Source organism: Talpa occidentalis, unplaced genomic scaffold, assembly GCF_014898055.3.
Source record: "Talpa occidentalis isolate TD23 unplaced genomic scaffold, MPIMG_talOcc4v2.1 talOcc4.3, whole genome shotgun sequence".
NCBI lineage: Eukaryota > Metazoa > Chordata > Mammalia > Eulipotyphla > Talpidae > Talpa > Talpa occidentalis.
In genome coordinates, this window is record NW_023603184.1 from 137,328,331 (window position 1) to 137,347,452 (window position 19,122).

Here is a 19,122-nt window from a genome sequence, read left to right on the forward strand (position 1 = left end):
GGGGACCAAAGCTGGACCCCACCACTGAAAAGGGGTGTGTGAACTTGGTAAGGGCCCTAAAGAGAGATGTAGAGGTCATGAAGGGTGGAGAAAGGCCACCCCAGAGCCACTGGGCTGCAGCGCACTGGTTGAAGGACAGGAATCAGGGTGCTGTTTGCAAATAGGGGACACCCGCCAAGCTAAAGTGGGAAGGGAGAGGTGGAGGAAGAACTTGCCGCCAGCGTGGAGAGGACCAGGGCTGAGATTTGGAAATGCGAACAGAAGGTGGGCCAGACATGATTCGGAGGCAAGGGAACCCTGCCTGCCCCCCACACCTTTCACCTGCGTCACTGGGACCCCTCCCGCCGGAGGGAGAATAGTGGGGTCCGGTGGGGCCTGGACGGCAGGAAGGAAGGGAGGGGCCTGACAACATGAAGGCGGTGGGCAGATGAGCCGGCAGCGCTGCGGGGTTAGGGGTCAGGAGGAGGCAGCCAGACTGCGGTGGGGATCAGAACACAGACATCCTGCTTTTCAGTGATCCAAGGGGGGCAGAGAGAGGAGGAAAGAGGCCGAGGTGAAGGTCTTGGGCGCCGCAGGAGGGCCCTGTGGGTGAGAAGCAAGGTCAGGGGCCTTCGGCGCCTTCCCTCGAGCGAGCGCGCCCCCTGGCTACCCCCAGCAGGGGGCCTTCCACTCTGGAGCTCGGCCAGGCTCTAGTCGTGTCCTCCCTCATCCCCCTACCCCCCCCCCCTTCTCATGTGGTTGCCGGCAGCTGCCTGCGGTCGCCCCAACCCCTGTGCTCAAGGCACGGGGACTTTCCAACAGGGGAAAAAATGACTTAATGAGAGTGGGAGCCGGGGGCGGGAGGGACAGGTCCCTGTAATCACCGCCCGGCTGTGGGGCCTGTGCGCCTCCGGGGCCCGGCCCGGCTTCCTGCTGCCAGCGCCCCCCTGGGGCTCTGCCGGGGGAGGTGGACGGCCTGGCGACAGGGGGATCCCTTTCCAGGTTCCAGATTCGCTGGGGCCCTCCGGCTGTCTGTGTTCCTGGGTTTGTGGTGCGGGGAAGCTGGGACGCCCCCATGAGCCCTCCCTGGACCTTGTCCTTGAAGTTGGGGGGCGGGTGGCAATCTCCCCCTGGAGCCAGGGTCCTCTGCGGTGGATTAGACGCGTGAAGGATCGTGAGAGGAGCCCTTTGCCACTTCGCGGCTGCGCACTTAGAAACGCCCCCGGTTGCTGTGGTAACCAGGGCTGTAGAGGTGTGTCCGCAGGGCTGGGAGGCGCCCCCCCCCCTTTTCTTGCCGCCCGCGGGGCAGGCCCCGCCGCTGCGGTGCGCGGGGTGGGGGTGTGCCGTTGCCATGGCAAGGGTGCGCAAGAAGGGCACATTCTTCCCCAGGGTGGGAGCGCCCTGGGGATACGAGAAGGGGGGGCACGGGGGCGGCAGAAAGGGAAGAGGGGAGGGTCAGGGCGAGGGAGGAGTCTCGGACATGCAGAACCGAGACTTCTGGGGTTGGGGTGGGGAGTTTGGAATCTGCCCCCTGCTTGGCTCTCGGGAGACGTTCCACCTCCCGCACTCTGGCGGGGGTTCACCCCCTCCAGCCCCCAGCTCCCGACCCCAGACTACCGACCCCGAAGGGCTTTTCCTTCCCTCCGGGGACGGCTCGCCGAGCTCAGGGTCCGTCCCCTTCCCCCCGACGGGAGCTGCAGTCCAGACTGCCACCCGAAGCCCTGCAATTAAGCCCCTTGCCCTGCCCCTGCGCCGCCCGCCGGTCCTCTGCCAAGCAGGGCCTGCACCGCCAATTACAGCAGCGGCAGCAGCTGATTACCCCCGAGTCCCGGAGGCGGCCGGGGGCGGGCAGAGCCAGCAGGTCAAGCGGACGGGGTCTCTGGGGGTGTCCCCGGCCCAGGGCTCTTAATTGGAGCTTTGGTTTTCCACCCTCTTGCTCGCTCCAGACAACCTGGGGAAGGATCTGCTAAGCACTGCGTCCTTCTGTGCCTCAGTTTCTCCCCCCTCGCTGCACACTGCACCCAGGCAGGCAGCACAGGGAGGATCTCTGTGTGTGTGAACTCGACGGCTCAGGCTCGAACCCCTCACGGACGGCTCTTTCCCGCGCAGAGTCGCGTGTGTCTCTCCTGACCCAGCGCCCCAGCCCTATGGACCCGGGTCTGTCTTGCTGAGCAAACCCCAGGGCCGCTGCAGCCTGTCCCTCACTTTTGTGGGAGTCAGAAAACGGCGCCCCCTCTAGGCGGGAGGCTCCCTCTTTGGCCCACCAGGAAAGGCAATCCGGGAGCCCTCAGAGTAGCGACGGTGAGGTATTCTGCCACCACCCTTGCCGCCTGCCATCTCTTCTTCGCTCTCTTCCCGCCTGCGGGTTTGCTCCTTCTCCCGCGGTCCAGCGGGCCACATCTGGCGGACAGCTGGGATCCGCCCACTGCAGACGGCTGTGGATGCAGCGCCCTCTGTTGGCGAGGAGCGGCAGCACGCCAATTTGCAGGCCTGGCTCGCCCGCCCCCCCGGCCTGTGTGTCTTCCCAGTTTTGCGGGTTTCGGGTTCCACCCACTTGGCGCCCCTTGCCCTTGGACACAGCTCGCCCACTGCCTCGCGTAGCGCCCACATCTGACTCTTTAGGCCCCTTGTGTTCCGCCGATCGCGGCCTCCCTGATCCTCTTTCCCCCATCTCTGTGGGCTTAAAATCTTGGGCAACCTAGCTGTCCCCCCAATTCCCATCTTCTCTAGTAGTGTCGGGCTTTGTGGGCACGTTCTTCAGCGAGATCTTTCCGCACCCAAAGGAAAAGTCCGAAAAGGAGAACATGGTTACGTAACTCACTGCCCATCTGCTCGACAGAATTCTTCACAGTGTCCTTAAAAATGAGGTGGTTGAAGTACAGTGACTGAGACAGTATGTGTGTGCGTGTGTGCAAGATAGAAAATAGCACAGGACAGGAACCCTCCCTTATTGCAACAAAAATTTATAGATGTGATTTGCATTTTAAAAGTCTAAATTAGGTAGCAAAATGTTAATTTATTTTTGGATGATGGGAATATAGGTGGTTTAAAACTTGTTCTTTTATATACTTTTTTTTGCTTGTCTATAATGAACACGTATGACTTGGATTCCAGTAATGATTCTATCTCCAGAATTTGACCCAAATGTGAGCATCGAATTACATCATCAGAATATATTTAATTTAAGAAAGAACCCCTTAAAAATTAGGAATTAGCGAGACCTGGCCTCCTGACAACAATTGATATGATTATGTCATCAGGATTTGCTTCTTAAAATCTCAGTGGTATATAGTGAGAGTCCAGTCTCCAACTCTCAGTGGCCAGGGAAGCGGAGAAGTTGTTAGAAGAGACTCAAATCCACATGCACATCCAGCATTGTGAATGCAATAGCTGACTCATCCTCCAAGGGAGAGCAGAGGTATAAAGGTGCTGTTGAGGGCCTCCCTGGTGGCGCAAAGGCTTAAGCACAGCACTGTGAAGCTATCCGCAGCCTCTGCAGCACGAGTTCCATCCCTGGCCAGCCAGGGAGCTACCCACATGGCGCAGCAGACCTCTTGGCTCACCCACTGCTCCCCTCAGTAGTGTATTTTAGTCAGTCTGCCTGTTCTGTTCCCCACTCTGTCTCTGGTGAGTCCTCTCACGCCCCCGGACCTCTGGCCTGTACCCTAGTTCTTGCATGCATAAATAAATCTTAAAAAAAATTCTTAAAAAAAAAGATGGTGTTGTGATTAATAATATATATTTTTAAAAAGTTTTCTATCTTTTTTTCTCAGTTTTGATCATTTTCATTCTCTCTGCAACACTGCACATCATTAATTGTCTTCTCCTTAGACATATTTGACCCTTTGTTGCAGGTGTTTGATGTTGCCCTGCCAGCTCCTTCTTTCCTGAACCATTTGAGAGTAGGGTTCCAACATGATGCCTCATTACTCTTGAAACCTCCATGTATATTTCTTAGAAATAGGGGCATTTTCCTGTATAACAAAGCACAATGCTCACAAGCAGGAAATGAACATTAATGCATTAACACAACCTAGACCTCAGATCTTATTGGACTTTCATCAGTTGATCTAATGATGAAAGGGTCCTGTCCAGAATTATTCATTGCAGTGAGTCTCCTTCAGTTTGAGACAATTCCTGACGTTTCCTTTCTTTTCATAACAGGACAAGTTAGAAAGTATAGGTCTATTATATTGTGGACTATCCCTCAATTTCAGCTTATCTGCTGTCCTCATGGCTAGATTTGGGTTATGCATCTGTGGCAGTGACACTAGAGATGTGAGTGCTTTACTCATTGCTTCATTATTTATTTTGATGGTCAGTACATTTGGCCAGTTGCCCTGTTGGCTTTTTACACCATAATTCTTTGAGTACGTCCTTCTTTACTTCTGACACAAGATGTTCCAAGTTCTCTCTCTGAGTTCCTTATACTCTCTGCTCCATCTCTTGAATCATCCATTTCTCTATGGGACCTTTGTTTCTTTTAATGGAGATTGCTATTTATAAGTCAGGATCTGGGTGCTAGGTGTGCTCTTTGTTCTTAGAGTGTCACTGCTTTTTTGGTCTCTCAATGGAGAGTGCTAGGAAATGTTTGTATGATGATACACACTTTTATATCTTTATATCAGCTGTCATCTATTGATTTCTCTATCATCTTTCAATCTCTGTGCAGAAAATCATAAGTTCACATAATGCCTTCAGTTCCAATCTAGTATTGCAGGATTTATTCTAATTTTCTCCCCTTCTATTTTTGTAATTTCCTTCTTACTGTATTAACCCCTTTGTAAGTTACCTATGCCCCTGCTGTCCCCTCCTCTGTTTCCCTTGCAGACATCATCTTCTCGCATCTTGCTCTTTGTAACCTGTGCCAGCCCAAAGTCCCCTCTGCCCCTCACCTTGGATGCCTCCAAGGTACCTCAAGGTGCTTTGCCCCACAGCACAGATTTTGAACTACATTATTTAGCAAGAAGGACAGGCAGGCAAGAAGATTGGAAACAAGTTTGCTAACTCTTGAAGCGTTAGATATAATTCTCAATCCTCTGTAGTCAATAAGAGGCAACTGCTCTTTAGCTATTCCTCTTGAAAACTCTGGATTCAGCTTCCTTTATTTCTTTGACACCTCATATTCAACCCATCAGAAGATCCTGTGGGTTCTCCTTTAGTTTACGAGAGCCTGATCACATGTTACCTCTCATCACTGCCCCCTGGCCCAAGACACCTTGGCTCTTTGCCTTGAGTGACTGCAGTTGTCTCCAAATTTGTCTCCTTTGGGCCTCCCTGGTGGCACAGCGGTTGAGCGCTAGGCTGCGAAGCTGCCCACAGCCTCTGCAGCGCTGGTTCGATCCCTGGCCGCAGGGCGAGGGTCCCACATGGCGCGCAGACCTCCTTGCCACCCGCTGCTCCCCTCAGCAGTGTACTTTGTCAGTCTGCCTGTTCTGCTCCCCGCTCTGGCTCTGGTGAATTCTCTTACCCTCCCGCGCTTCTGACTGTACCCAGTGCTTGTATAAATAAATAATAAATCTTAAAAAAAAAAATTGGTCTCCTTGCTTCTGCCTTTCCCTCACCCCTTTCTGTACAGAGTGATTCATTAGAAAGTGTTAGTATGTAGCATGTCTTCTCTGTTCAAAATTCTGCAGTCTTTTGGTCTCTCTCAGAACAAGAGTCAAAGTACTTAACAATGACTTAGAAGCACCAATTAGATCTAGTTCCAGCTTCCACCTTCACTTTGCCTCTTTTTCCCAACCTCATCCATTTTGCTTCAGACATACTGGCCTCCTAGCAATTCTTTGAACAAACTAAATTATCCTGCCTGCCTCAGGGCCTTTGCACTCATTATTCCCTCTATCTAACATGGGTTTCCTCTAGATAACCACATGGGTGTTGCCTCTCTTTATTGAGGATTTCATTCGAATATATCTTCTTTTTTTTTTTTTTTTGTGGGACCCTTGCCGGTGGCCAGGGATCGAACTGGCTCTGCAGAGGCTGTGGGCAGCCTCGCAACCCAGCGCTCAACCGCTGCGCCAACAGGGGAGGCCCTCAAATATATCTTCACAGAACATCCAATCTAAAATAACAACCTCCTCTTATCTTTACCTTTTAAACTTTTTGTCATAGTTCCATCACATGTTTGATAGATTTATGTATTTGTTTACTGTCTGCCTCTGACTCTGTAATGGAAACTCCATGAGAGCTGAGACTCTTTTCTCTCTTTTTGCTGTATTTCTATGGTAAGAACAGTGCTGAGCACGCTGGATTAAATGGTTTTGAACGTCATGATTCCACTTTTACGTTGATTTTTTTCCAATAAATATTATCAATGAGTGAATCATGATACCTGTAAATAAATATAAATTTCTTTTTTCACATTATCCTTTCATATTTGATGTCTAGTGTTAGTAATGCCTACAACATATATGGTATTTTGTATCATATAAGATAATATTGGTATAGGTAGGACAGATACAAACTATGGTACCCGTAAGTACAGTACAGTTCTGAAAATGTATTTTCTCATCCTTCCACTACTCTTGACCTTTTTCTTAGATATATTTTATTTATTTATGCATACAAGAGCTGGGGTGTAGGCCAGAGGTTCAGGGGGTGAGAGGATTCACCAGAGCAGAGTGGGGAGTAGAACAGGCAAATTGACTGAAATACACTGCTGAGGGGAGCAGCGGGCAAGACAGGAGAGGTCTGCTGTGCCATGTAGGTCAACTCCCTGGGCACCAGGAGATCAGAGGCTGTGGATCGCTTCATAGTGCTGTGCTTAACCCCTTACGCCACCAGGGAGGCCCGACACTTTCTTTTTTTAAGCTTACTTAATGCAGGAGTATATAATAATACAACATATAAAATACATGTTAATAGACTTTATTACCCTCTACGTGACAAGGATCTGGTCAACAACAGGCTGTTATAGTTAAGTTTGGGAGGAGTCAAAAATTATTCATCTGCTTAGGGGGTCAGAGCCCCTAACCCCTGCTGTTTGTTGTTCAAAGGTCAACTGTACTTAAGTACTGGCTAAAAATAAATGAATGAATCAATATATAAATGTCTTTGGAAATGACTGCCTATCTGTCTTTAAGTCCAGCCTTCCTTCTTGGGATCTTTTTTGAAGCTCTGGCTGTTATCAAGACACATTGTGCTGTGTTTGTGGCACCACAAACTAAAGCTTTATTTTTTTTTATTTAAAATTTTTTTTTAAGATTTATTTATTTATTTATACAAGCACTGGGTACAGTCAGAAGTGTGGGAGGGTGAGAGAATTCACCAGAGCCAGAGTGGGGAACAGAACAGGCAGACTGACGAAGTACACTGCTGAGGGGAGCAGCGGGCAGCAGGAGAGGTCTGCGCGCCATGTGGGACCCTCACCGGCAGCCAGGGATTGAACTGGCGCAGCAGAGGCTGCGGGCAGTTTTGCAGCCCAGGGTTCAACTGCTGCGCCATCAGGGGAGGCCCACAAACTAAAGCTTTATTCAGGCTGTTTTATTATGATGGCTGTTTTTGGTCACTGCTGTCTTCTCAATGCCTGGCATGGAGCAGACATTTAGTGTTAAATGAATGAATGATTTCCTCTTCCAAACTAGTTCTCTCTGACTTGCTTAGTTTTCTTTGCAACATCATCATTTTCCTAGTTACTAAGATTCAAAATTCCTGTCAATTTGGACTTTCCCTTCTCTGGTCCATATTTAGTCAGTGGCCCAAATCTTTCCACTCTCCTATTCCACGGGCTTTGTCAATATTACAGCTCATCACACACTTCAAACATCACATTGACGTCCTAACTGACTGCTCTCATTCTGGTTTTCCCCTTCTTCAACCCATCTATCAGGTTTTTTATATTTTTTTCTCCCAAAAAGTGCTCTGGTTGTGTCATTTCCTCTGGCTGAAGCTTTCAATGGGTTTTTGTGCCAATTAGGGTTATTTTTAAAATTTCTGTAGGCCAGTGGTTGGGGGGTGAGAGGATTCACCAGAGACAGAGTGGGGAGCAGAACAGGCAGATCCACTGAAATACACTGCTGAGGGGAGCAGCAGGTAAGATAGGAGAGGTCTACTGTGTCTTATACGGGATAAAACTCATGCTGCAATGGCCTGTGATAGCTTGATGTGCTGAGACTTTAACCCTTGCACCACCAGGGAGGCCTCCAATTAGGGTACTTTATTGCAAGCAACAGAAATGAATGCTGTTTCACTGAAGTAGAAGAGCAGTTTAACGGAATAAGAGCAGATAGTTCACAAAATTGATAGGAAGACTCAAAAATATGGCTTAGGAAACAGGCAGGAACAGAGAAGCCAGGCCTTGCCCTAGGAGCAGACTGATTAGGGAGCTGCTGCCCCTGGGCTCCATCACACAGTCACCACCCCCCTGATAACTGGCTGTTGCTGCATCTAGGATGAGTTACAAATAGTCCTCTACTTTCTTGGGTCTCTAGCAGAAGATTCAGAGTTCTGACTGGTATCACTGAGTTGGGGTCATAGTTCTGTTTTCTTCTGCCAGAGGTCAAGGGAGCAAGTATCTGAGCTCCCACTAAACTATCCAGTAAGGAGGACCCTTCAACACAGGAAAAAGACAAGCATATACCCACATGCAGGGTCCTGAGCATGACACTAAAGTCCTCTGCCATCTGCCACAAACTGTTGCCTCCAGTTTTTCTCGGCAGTACACTGAGTTCCACTTAAATATGACTGTAATGCAGTTTCCTGAGTTGATCCTCCCTGCTTTGGCCCCTTATGGGAACTGGTCTCAAAAAAAATTGTCCCCATTAAACACTGTTTCCTGATATTTAAATCTATGTATTTTCTCTCCCTCTCCTTAAATCTGAACTGACCCTGTAATTCATCTGCACTCATGCATACTGTGGCAGTAATGCTGGTGATTTCCAAAAGGAGGTCATAAGAAGTCTTGCAGTAAGGATGATTCAACATTCACAAATCAATCAATATACTTCATCATACTAACAAAAGAAAAAAATCATGATCATATCAATAGATTCAGAGAAAGCATTTGGCAAGATTCAACATCAGTTTATGATAGAAACTGAAAAAATGAGAATAGAAGGAACATATCACAATACAATAAAGGCCATATATGAGAAGTCCACAACTAATAATACACTAGTTTAAAACTAAAAGATCTTCCTCTAGGATCAGGTACAAGACAAGAATGTCCACTTTCTTTAAAAAAAAAATATTTATTTGTTTATGCATAGAAGAACTGGGGTGTAGGCCAGAGGTGTGGGGGGTGAGAGGGTTCACCAGAGACAGAGTGGGGAGCAGAACAGGCAGATCTACTGAAATGCACTGCTGAGGGGAGCAGCAGGAAGAGACAGGAGAGGTCTGCTATGCCATGTAGGTTAACTACCTGGCTGGGATAGAACTCAAGTCCACCCAATAGCTTGACTGCGCTGAGGCTTTAAACCTTGCGCCACTAGGGAGGCCCACGATGTCCACTTTCACCACTACTTTTCAACATAGTATTGGAAGTTCCAGCTAGAGTAATTAGGCAAGAGAAAGATATAAAAGGAATAAAAATTGGGGAGGAAGAAGTAAATCTACCATTATTTGCAGATGACATGATAATATACATGAAGAACACTAAAGTGGAAACTAGTAAAACTATTAGAAAAAAATTAGTACAGCGAAGTGGCAGGCTACAAAATCAATTTACAAAAATATGTTGCATTCTTATATGCAAATAGAAAATTACAAGAGAAAGAAAGAAAACAATCCCATTTACAATTGTGTCAAAAATTACATATCTAGGAATAAACTTAACAATGGAGGTGAAAGAGACTTGTATATGAAAGCTATAAGAAGCTAGTAAAAGAAATAGAACACAATACAAAGAAATGGAAAGATATTCCTTGCTCATGGATTGGAAGAATTAATGTTGTCAAAATAGCCATCTTACCTGAAGCAGTACACGGATTCAGTGTAATCTTTATCAAAATTTCAATGGCATTCTTCAAAGAAATAGAGGAAAAATTGAAGAAATAGAGGAAAAATTGCTGAAATTCACATGGAACTATAAAAGACCCTGAACTGCCAAAGCAACCTTGACAAAAAAGGAACAGCGGTATCACAATGCCAGACTTCAAATTATACTACAAAGCTATTAGCATAATCAAAACAGTACGGTATTGAACTAAAAACATATACACTGATCAGCTGAATAAAATTGAGAGCCCAGAAATAAACTTACATTTGTATGGACAATTAATTTATGTATAAAGTGAGGAATGTCTCTTTAACAAATAGTGTTGGGAAAACTGGACAACCACATGTAAGGAATAAAACTAGACCACAATTCCACACCACATATAAAAATTAACTCAAGATGGATTAAAGACTTGGATGTAAGAGCTGAAGCCATAAAATACATGCAAGAAAAATTAGGCAAAACACTCCATAACATTTGTTTCAATGATGTCTTTGGGGATTCAACTTCAATAGCAAGGGAAATAAAAAGAAAAATGAATAAAAGGGACTATATCAAACTAAAAAGTTTCTGCACAATGAAATAAACTATCATAAAAATGAAAACCCCTGTATAGAGTGGGAGAAAACATTTACACATAATACATCCAATAGTGGGCTAGTATCCAAGATCTTCAATAGGCTCAGATAACTCAACAAGAAAAAAAAAACAATTAAAAAATGGGCAAGAGAGTTAAAAAGACACTACTCCAAAAAGGACATACAGATAGATGGACAATAGGCACATGAAAAAAAATGTTCGTCACTTCTCATCAGGGAAATGAAAATCAAAACCATAAAGAGGTAGCATCTCACTCCTGTGAGGATGGTCAATGTAAAAAACAAACAAACAAACAAACAAACAAACAAACAAACAAACCCCTTAACAACAAGTGCTGGAGATTGTGGAGAAAAAGCTACATAGTTGGTGGGAATGTAGAATGGTCTGACACTTAATTGAAAACAATATGGAGGGTTCTCAAAAGATTAAAAGTAGGGCCTCCCTGGTGGCGCAGCGGTTGAGTGCTGGGTTGCAAAGCTGCCCGCAGCCTCTGCAGCGCCAGTTCGATCCCCAGCAGCGGAGTGAGGGTCCCACATGGCGTGCAGACCTCTCCTGCTGCCCGCTGCTCCTCTCAGCAGTGTACTTCGTCAGTCTGCCTGTTCTACTCTCCGCCCTGGCTCTGGTGAATTCTCTTACCCTCCCGCGCTTCTGACTGTACCCAGTGCTTGTATAAATAAATAAATAAATCTTTAAAAAAAAAAAGATTAAAAGTATATTTGTCTTATGATCCAGCAATCCTACTCTATGGTATCTACTCTAAGGACACAAACACACTATTTTGAAAGGATAGATGTACTTCTATGCTCATATGTTTATAATAACCAAGTTATGGAAACAACCTAGGTACCCAACAACAGGTAAGTGGAGTAAGAAGACATGGTAGCTATATATACACTATGGAATACTACTACTCAGCTATAAAAACAAAAAAGATGAACTCTTGCCATTTGCAACAATGTGAATGGAATGGGAAGAGGGTTGTACTACGCAAAATAAGTCAGAAAGAGAAAGACAGTCTCACTCATATGTGGAATACAGAGAAACAAAACAAAGGAACAGAGACTCGAAACCAACCAAACTCTAGAAATCTGACTGTAAAATTGAAGCTGCGAAAGGGGAAGGGTGGGGGAGGGATAGGGAAGCAAAGAGAGGAGATGGACTATGATGGAGGATTATGGGTGTTTGGGTGGTGGGTGTAGTGTTATACATCTGAAGAGCTGTGAGCCTATACTTCCAAATCATATACAATGTGGTAAACCACTGCTACCTCAATAAAAATAATACAATTACAAAAGAAAAGAAGTCTTGCAGCCTCTGTGTCAGCTCTTGGGGTAAGTCAACCACCAAGCAGAAGTTGTCTACACTGAGACCACTATGTTAACAGGAAACCTAAGCAAGTCACATGGAATGTCTGTGTGGAGGGAGAGAAATGCCTGGTTAGTCTCCAAAATGTTCCAGCCAATAAGGTGAAGCGTCAGGTATGTGATTTTAAATGGTCACCTTGAGAGCCTCCCTGGTGGCACAAGGGGTTAAGCACAGCACTGTAAAGCAATCTGCAGCCTCTGGAAGCACGAGTTTGATCCTCCACGGCCAAGGAGCAACCCGCATAGCGCAGACTTCTCCTGCCTTGCCAGCTGCTCCCCTCAGCAGTGTATTTCAGTCAATTTGCCTGTTCTATTCTACAGTCTGTCTCTGGTGAATCCTGTCACCACCCCACACCTCTGGCCTGTACCCCAGCTCTTGTATGCATAAATAAATCTTTTTAAAAAAAGTCACTTTGCGAAAATATAAAATAGAAAGTCATCTTGGATAGTCAGCCCAGTTGAGCATTTAGAGGTCTCCAACTGTACCTCCACTTGACACTATGAGCCACCACAGGTAAAGACTGCCCTGCTGAGTGTAGCCAATCCACTGGACTGTGAGAAATAATAAATTGTTATTTCAAGACACTGCATTTTCAGGTGTTCATTTCAGTCATAGAGAATGGAGACAACCCCTCAGTGGTACATGTTCTATTTTCTGGAATGTTCTCCCACTGTCCTGTTCTACTATTCTGTCCACCCACATCTGCACTTGGTAATATCCCTCCACTTAGTGTGGTACAATTCAGATAAGCAGGGCCTTGGGTAAGGCTGTGGGATGGGAGGGGTTGAATCCTAAGTTGGTTTCTTGCGCTCCTTGTGACCTTGGGCAAAATGATTTTTCTAGACATCAGTTTCTGCACATGCTGTATGGAAATAAAAACAACTATTCCTGGAATTGTTTTGAGGACCTGATTAAAAAATATGTAAAATATTTATGGATCTTGTCCATTCAAGTCTCTTTGAGTGGTGGTCTTTAGGAAATAACCAGCCTTCTAGACCCATATCCAATGGCACTCTGAATCTAATTCTTGTCGCTTATAAACTATATGATTTTGAACAAATGCCTTCAACTTCTCTGAGCCTTGCACTCATATGTCACATGGGTTTGATGATAATATCTGTGTAATGGGGCTTCTTCACTAAGCCAGGCACCGGGCTGCCTCCTGGAATGGCGCGACACTGCCCCCTCCAGGCAGAACACCCAAAAAGTCCCTTGACCTGAAAGGCATGTTCTTAGGTAGAAGCAATTGGGGTTTGGGCAAGAACAGACATGTCCTGTGGGGCAGAACTGTGGTGGGTGGCAGGCTGTAGGGAGGAACAGCAGAGCCCCCAGAACACATGGCCCTGAATGAGCGGTTTTGATGGAGGGGGAAGGGGCTCAGTGGACAGAGCAAAGGGAGGAGTGCTATTCGGAATAGTGTGAGGCTGGGCAAGGCCTTCTTGTGGCTCACCACATCCCACCTCACACTCTCCTTGGGCCTGTCTCCTCCTAGGAGAAGGAATGGTCTGGACTGTAATAGCATGTCAGGAGTCACCCTTCTCTAACCATGGGATCTCCTAGGAAAGAGCTGAAAAGAAGCGGAAGATTCTTTTATAACTTCAGAGAGGTGAGGCATACAGAGGGGCGACTGGTACAAGGCTCCATAGGCCCGTGGGCAGGCAGAAGCCCTGAACAGATAGGAGGCAGCCTTATCTGGCTTCTTAGATGCCCACTGAAGGTGAGGAAACAAGATCTGGGCAGCTACAGAAGAGCACATGCTGGGATTCTAGTTGCATCCTCTACAAAACCAGACAGAACTAACTTATGTTCTTAAAGGCAGGATAGTGGTTTCCCCAGCAGGGGAGGCAGCAACTAAAGGGAAATACAGAAGGATTCTGGGGGGCTGGTAATATTTTGCTTTTTCTTCGGGAGGCTAATCACACCAGTCTGTTCATTTTATAAAACCTTAAGTGCACTTAAGATGTGTGCACTTTTCTGTATGTTTCTTCGCTAAGTTAAAACACACACTCATTTGGGCAGTGCCGCCACACCAGGGAAGGGGATAAGAGATTAGTTGGAGCAACCACCACCTGGTGTCTGGACACATTTCTCCTCCATTCATTCACTCACTCACGTATGTTTTATTAAGCACCTCCTACACATTGAACACTGCAATCTGTAAGGGGATAAGATTATTAATAGCAGTAGTTTCCATTTATTGAGTGCTTATTTTGGAGTAGGCACCGAATATACATTCACTGCTGATCATAATCCCAAGTGTTATCCTCGGCTGTCAGTTGAATAGTCTCGGAGAGGTGAAGCAAGTTGCTCAAGATCACACAGCACAGACAACGTCTGGATTTTCACATGAACCTGAGTCTGTGTGAACCCAAAAGCCAGAATATTTTCCACTGAGCAACATTGTCCTCTAGGGACAGAAGGGGTGGAGGAATCTGTTGGGAAATTGCTCTACCACAGTAATGAGGCCTCAGAGCTGGAGTCGAGGGTTGGTTTTATCCTCTCGGACTCTTGGCCGGTTCCTTCCCTCTTGAGTCGGGGTCTCCCCACATGCATAACGAGGTTACAAGAGCAGAACCCCCACGCCTTGCTCTCGGTGTCACTGCGAGGCTGAAATAAATCGACGTGAGCAGAGTGCGGTGTCCGGCACCCAGAGGTGCGAGAACAAGCGGTCATTACCATTTCCGAGTCCTCCTGGCCACCCCTCCCCCCGCGTCCCCCGCGCCCCCCGCAGCCCCCACGGGGCCAGCCCAGCAAGGACGCCGGGTGGAGGGCGGCCGTCCGCCCTCGGGCTCCGGGTCTGGCCCACTAGCGCCCGGTGGGGTGACAGGAGTCTCCCGGCTCTTAACAGCCGCACCCGCGCAGCCAGAAAACCGGCGGGTCGAAGAGTGGGGTGCAAAGGAGCAGCCGCGCAGCCGACCCCAGCGCACCCGCGGGCGCGGCCGCCGGGGTCAGGTCGGGCGCGGGAGGATATCGCGAGAGCCGGCGGGACGGCGGGCTTCCCGGGCGGAAGTGGGGGGCGGGCTCCCAGGGCGCGCGCCCTTTGAAACCCCAGACCCGGGCGCGCGGAGGGGAGGGGGTGGCGGTCGCTGTGCCCCGGGGGAGGGCGCGGGGGCCGCAGGAGCGGGCGGGCGGGCCAGCGGCGGCCTCCGCGCAGGTTTCCCCGGGAGAGGCCGCGGCGGCTTCCTCGGGCGGCTGCGAGGGCCCGGCGCGCGCCCGGCCCCCCGGCGAGGCCTCCCCTTTGTCCGCCCGTCTCGGCCGACCGCGAGCCGCGGCCCTTCCGGCCAGGTGGGATTTGCCTCGACCCCAGGGAAGCTTCACCTCCCGGCCTTCTCTCGCCCAGACTCCCTCCATGACCGCGGAAGGGGCCTCAGCAACGAGATCACGCCACCATATTTTTATAAAATTAGCAAAACCGGGCATCCCCGGTGGCGCAGCGGGTTGAGAGCAGCGCTGTGAAGCTGTCCGCAGCCTCCGCAGCGCGGGTTCGAGTCCAGGCCGGCTGCAGAGATACCCACATGGCGCGGCAGACCTCTCCTGCCTACCCGCCCTCCCCTCAGCAGTGTGTTTCTGGCAGTCTGCCTGTGCTGCTCCCGGCTCTGTCTCTGGTGAATCCTCTCACGCTCCCGTGCCTCTGGCCTGTACACCAGTTCTTGTATAAATAAAAATAATTTTTTTAAAAAATAGCTAAACCAAGATATCTTAATGAAAAGCTGTTCAGACCACTGTCTTCCAAGGTGACTTCCCTTGAAGTAGCTGTGGGTTTAGGCATCTAAATGCTCAGGAATGCTCTTCTTCGTTGTTGTTGTTTTTAAAGCTTTATTTGTGCATACAAGAGGTGGACTGTAGGCCAAAGGTGCGGAGAGGTGAGAGGATTCACCAGAGACAGAGTGGGGAGCAGAACAGGCGGATCCACCGAAATATACTGCTCAGGGCTACTGAAGTGCGACAGGAGACAGCAGTGAGACCCACATCTGTGCACCATGTGGGTCAGCTCCCTGGCTGGGGATTTAACTCGTGCTGCAGTGGCTGCCAATAGCTTCATAGTGCTGAGACTTAACCCCTTGTGCCACCAGGGAGGCCCCAGGAATGCTTTGAGTTAAGTAAGATGTATTTCTATGGTTTGCGTGTATAAGTATGTTATTGCTAGCCTTCTCAGTGTAGGAGTGGCTTCTAGAAGTAGTGGTCCCCACTGGGTTAAATTACAAACTGATTGACCTGAAGGTGCCAGAGGTCCTTTGGCTGGAGAATGGTGAATTGAGCAGACGAATTCATGGCAGATGAATGAGGAGATAGCAAAGATGAATCACTGCAGAAGAAAATGTGAAATTGCTTGAAATCTTATAGTTCATAAAACACCCTTAGTGGGGCCTCCCCTGGTGGTGAGCGGCTGAGCGCTGGACTGCAAAACTGCCCGCAGCCTCTGCAGTGCCAAGTTGATCCCCGGCCACCAGCGAGGGTCCCACATGATTCGCAGACCTTTCCTGGCGGGCCCACTGCTGCCCTCAGCAGTGTATTTCGTAGGTCTGCCTGTTCTGTTCCCGGCTCTGGCTCTGGTGAAGTCTGTCACCCTCCTGCACTTCTGACCGTACCCAGTGCTTGTATGAATAAATAAATAAATAAATCTTAAAAAAAAAAAAAAAACACAACACCCTTAGTGTTTCCCTAAATTTGACAAAACGAGTTGGGAAGTGGAAAGAATCTTTTCTAAATTGAAAATAATAATGAACAAATTTTGATCAACTATTAGGAAGGAAAAATTGAATTATCTTTCTGTTCTCCCCATAGAAAATATTACAAAATTGTTGTCTTTGAGACCTTTAAAGAATATTCAGACAAAGGGCCTCCCTGGTGGCGCAGGGGTTAAAGTCTCAGCGCTATCAAGCTATCAAGCAATTGCTGGCCACTGAGGTATGAGTTCAATCCACAGCCAGGGAGCAACCTACATGGCACAGCAGACCTCTCCTGTCTCGCCCACTGTTCCCCTCAGCAGTATATTTCAGTAGATCCATCTGTTCTGGTCCCCACTCTGTCTCTGGTGAAATCTCTCACACACACCCCCTCACTGTCCCACACCTCTGCCCTATACCACAATTCTTATGTGCATAAATAAACAAAAATAAATCTTAAAATATTCAGACAAAATGCATAATGAAAAAAGTGATAGTGGAATGCCAGGTAGTTAATTTAACAAGTATGTTATTTTTTAAAATTTTGGTGTTTTTATGGAGGGTATCAACTTAAAACTTAGTCATTCTATGTCATTTCTCATTATAAATATATATTCACATTTGTACATAATTTTGTGTTTATAATTTTATCTTAAAGGGGTCCCATGAAATGATATAAACATTAGCTCTGCACAAATCTAATGTGTCCTCCCATAATTGTCTTCTAACTGTTACAGGGGGCTGAAGCCAAAGACTGTTAACAGGTGTTGCCCCTTCAAGGGGAATGCCAGTGGGGATGGATAGCCCCAGGCGAAACAGGAACAAAGTATCAGTGGGGGTGCAGATTGATAAGAAATATAAGGGACTGCAAAAGCAGCCCCCAAGTATTCAGTGTTCGGAATTTCAGCGATGTTGGATCTTCAGTGACTCTGGGGTCAGCCATTCCTGCCCCTATACCATGCCAATCTTCCAGAAGGCTGTTGTGAGCCTTTGAAGGATATGGAGAGGCTTCCAGCAGCCAGCTTCAGAGAAGAAAAGTTCAGAGGCTTTGCAGGTAACCAAGCAATTGAAATTGTTCCCAGCTTTGCTGTTGTTGTAGCCTGGATGGAAAAAGGGGAAGACCCGGGAGCCTCCCTGAGCTGCATGAGTGTGGGTCGTTTGTCCAGTCCTTTGGCTGCTGCAGCTGCTATTTTGAGTGTCATTTTTCTGGTGCTGTGCTGGGGCATCTCAGCAGCTCTGGTGAGCATCTCCTGTTGTGTCTTCTGCTGTCTTTGTGAGTTGGATCCTGTCCAATAGTCTGGCTGCCCCATACTCCTAGTGGCAGGAAGATGCCATTTTTTTAAATAATTCTTACATCATTTTTCATTTTTGCACAATGTATGCATTTTCATTTTGGTTATATTCCCTATACAATTGCACCCCCCCCCTTATTTTGACCCTAGTCCTTCCTCTCCCCTTCCCTCCCCCCCCCCCCCCCCCCGGTCCCGCCGTAGTGTGTCTCTGGTTTATAGTTGCTTGTTGATTATAACTAATGGTTTATAGTTTTATTATAAACTATTGGTTTATAGTTGCTTGTTGATTTTGATTTTCACTTTGTCTTTTTCCTGGTCCCTTATTCTAAATTCCTGCAATGAGTGAGACCATCCGGTATTTTTCTTTTTCTTTCTGACTTATTTTGCTGAGCATGATCCCTTCCAGCGCCATCCATGTTGCTGCGAACTGCATGTATTTATCTTTTTTGATTGCTGAGTAATATTCCATGGTGTATATGTACCACATCTTAGGAAGACGCCATCTTGGGAGACTTTGTGTTTAGGAGTTTAAAACATTGGATACTGCTTCGGGTGAGGTAAACGGCCATTTGTGGCCTCAGTGACTCTTGTTTGTTAAATAAATCCCATTATTGTTCTCTGAACCTGAGTAGTCTTGCAGTTGTACATGAGAGTGAAGAACTCAGACAGTAACTGGTAAACTATTTGGGCAATGTCCTTGGCCAGTTTTAGTGCCCTTTGCTGCCCTATATCATAACCAGCCTGATCAGGGCAGAGTTTGTGTTTATTAATTTTTGAGATGAGATGATGGAAGCCTAAATAGGTTAGACTGCTTTCCCGAGGCTTTGCTACTGTGACTGGAAGAACTGGAACTAGAATTCATCAATTTTGGTTCTCAGTTCAGACATCTGGTCTCACCCTATTCCAAAGTCTTTCACTTTCAGTCTTCAGTGAGTAGGACCTGAGTGTGTCTACTTAGCCTGGCTTTAAGTTCTAGGTTGTGTATGGTCCAAATGAGAGAGCTTGTTAAGCTAAAAGGGAGCAAGTTATGTTTCTGAAGTGTCCCCAAATCTCAGATAATTCAGCCTCCTTCTATTCTCCCCCCAAAAGAGGGGAGGGATAACAGAGCTTTAGCATCTGATGGGAGAGAACTAAGGAATAACTCCAGCCATTGTCCTCCCTCTGTATCAGGGTGAGAAGTGTGGAATCCTTGAACAAAAACAGACTCAACTGTTGAACCGGCTGTGTGTGAATATGCATGCAAACATGTCTTGTTAATTCTCAAGCCAAGTGTATTTTTGGT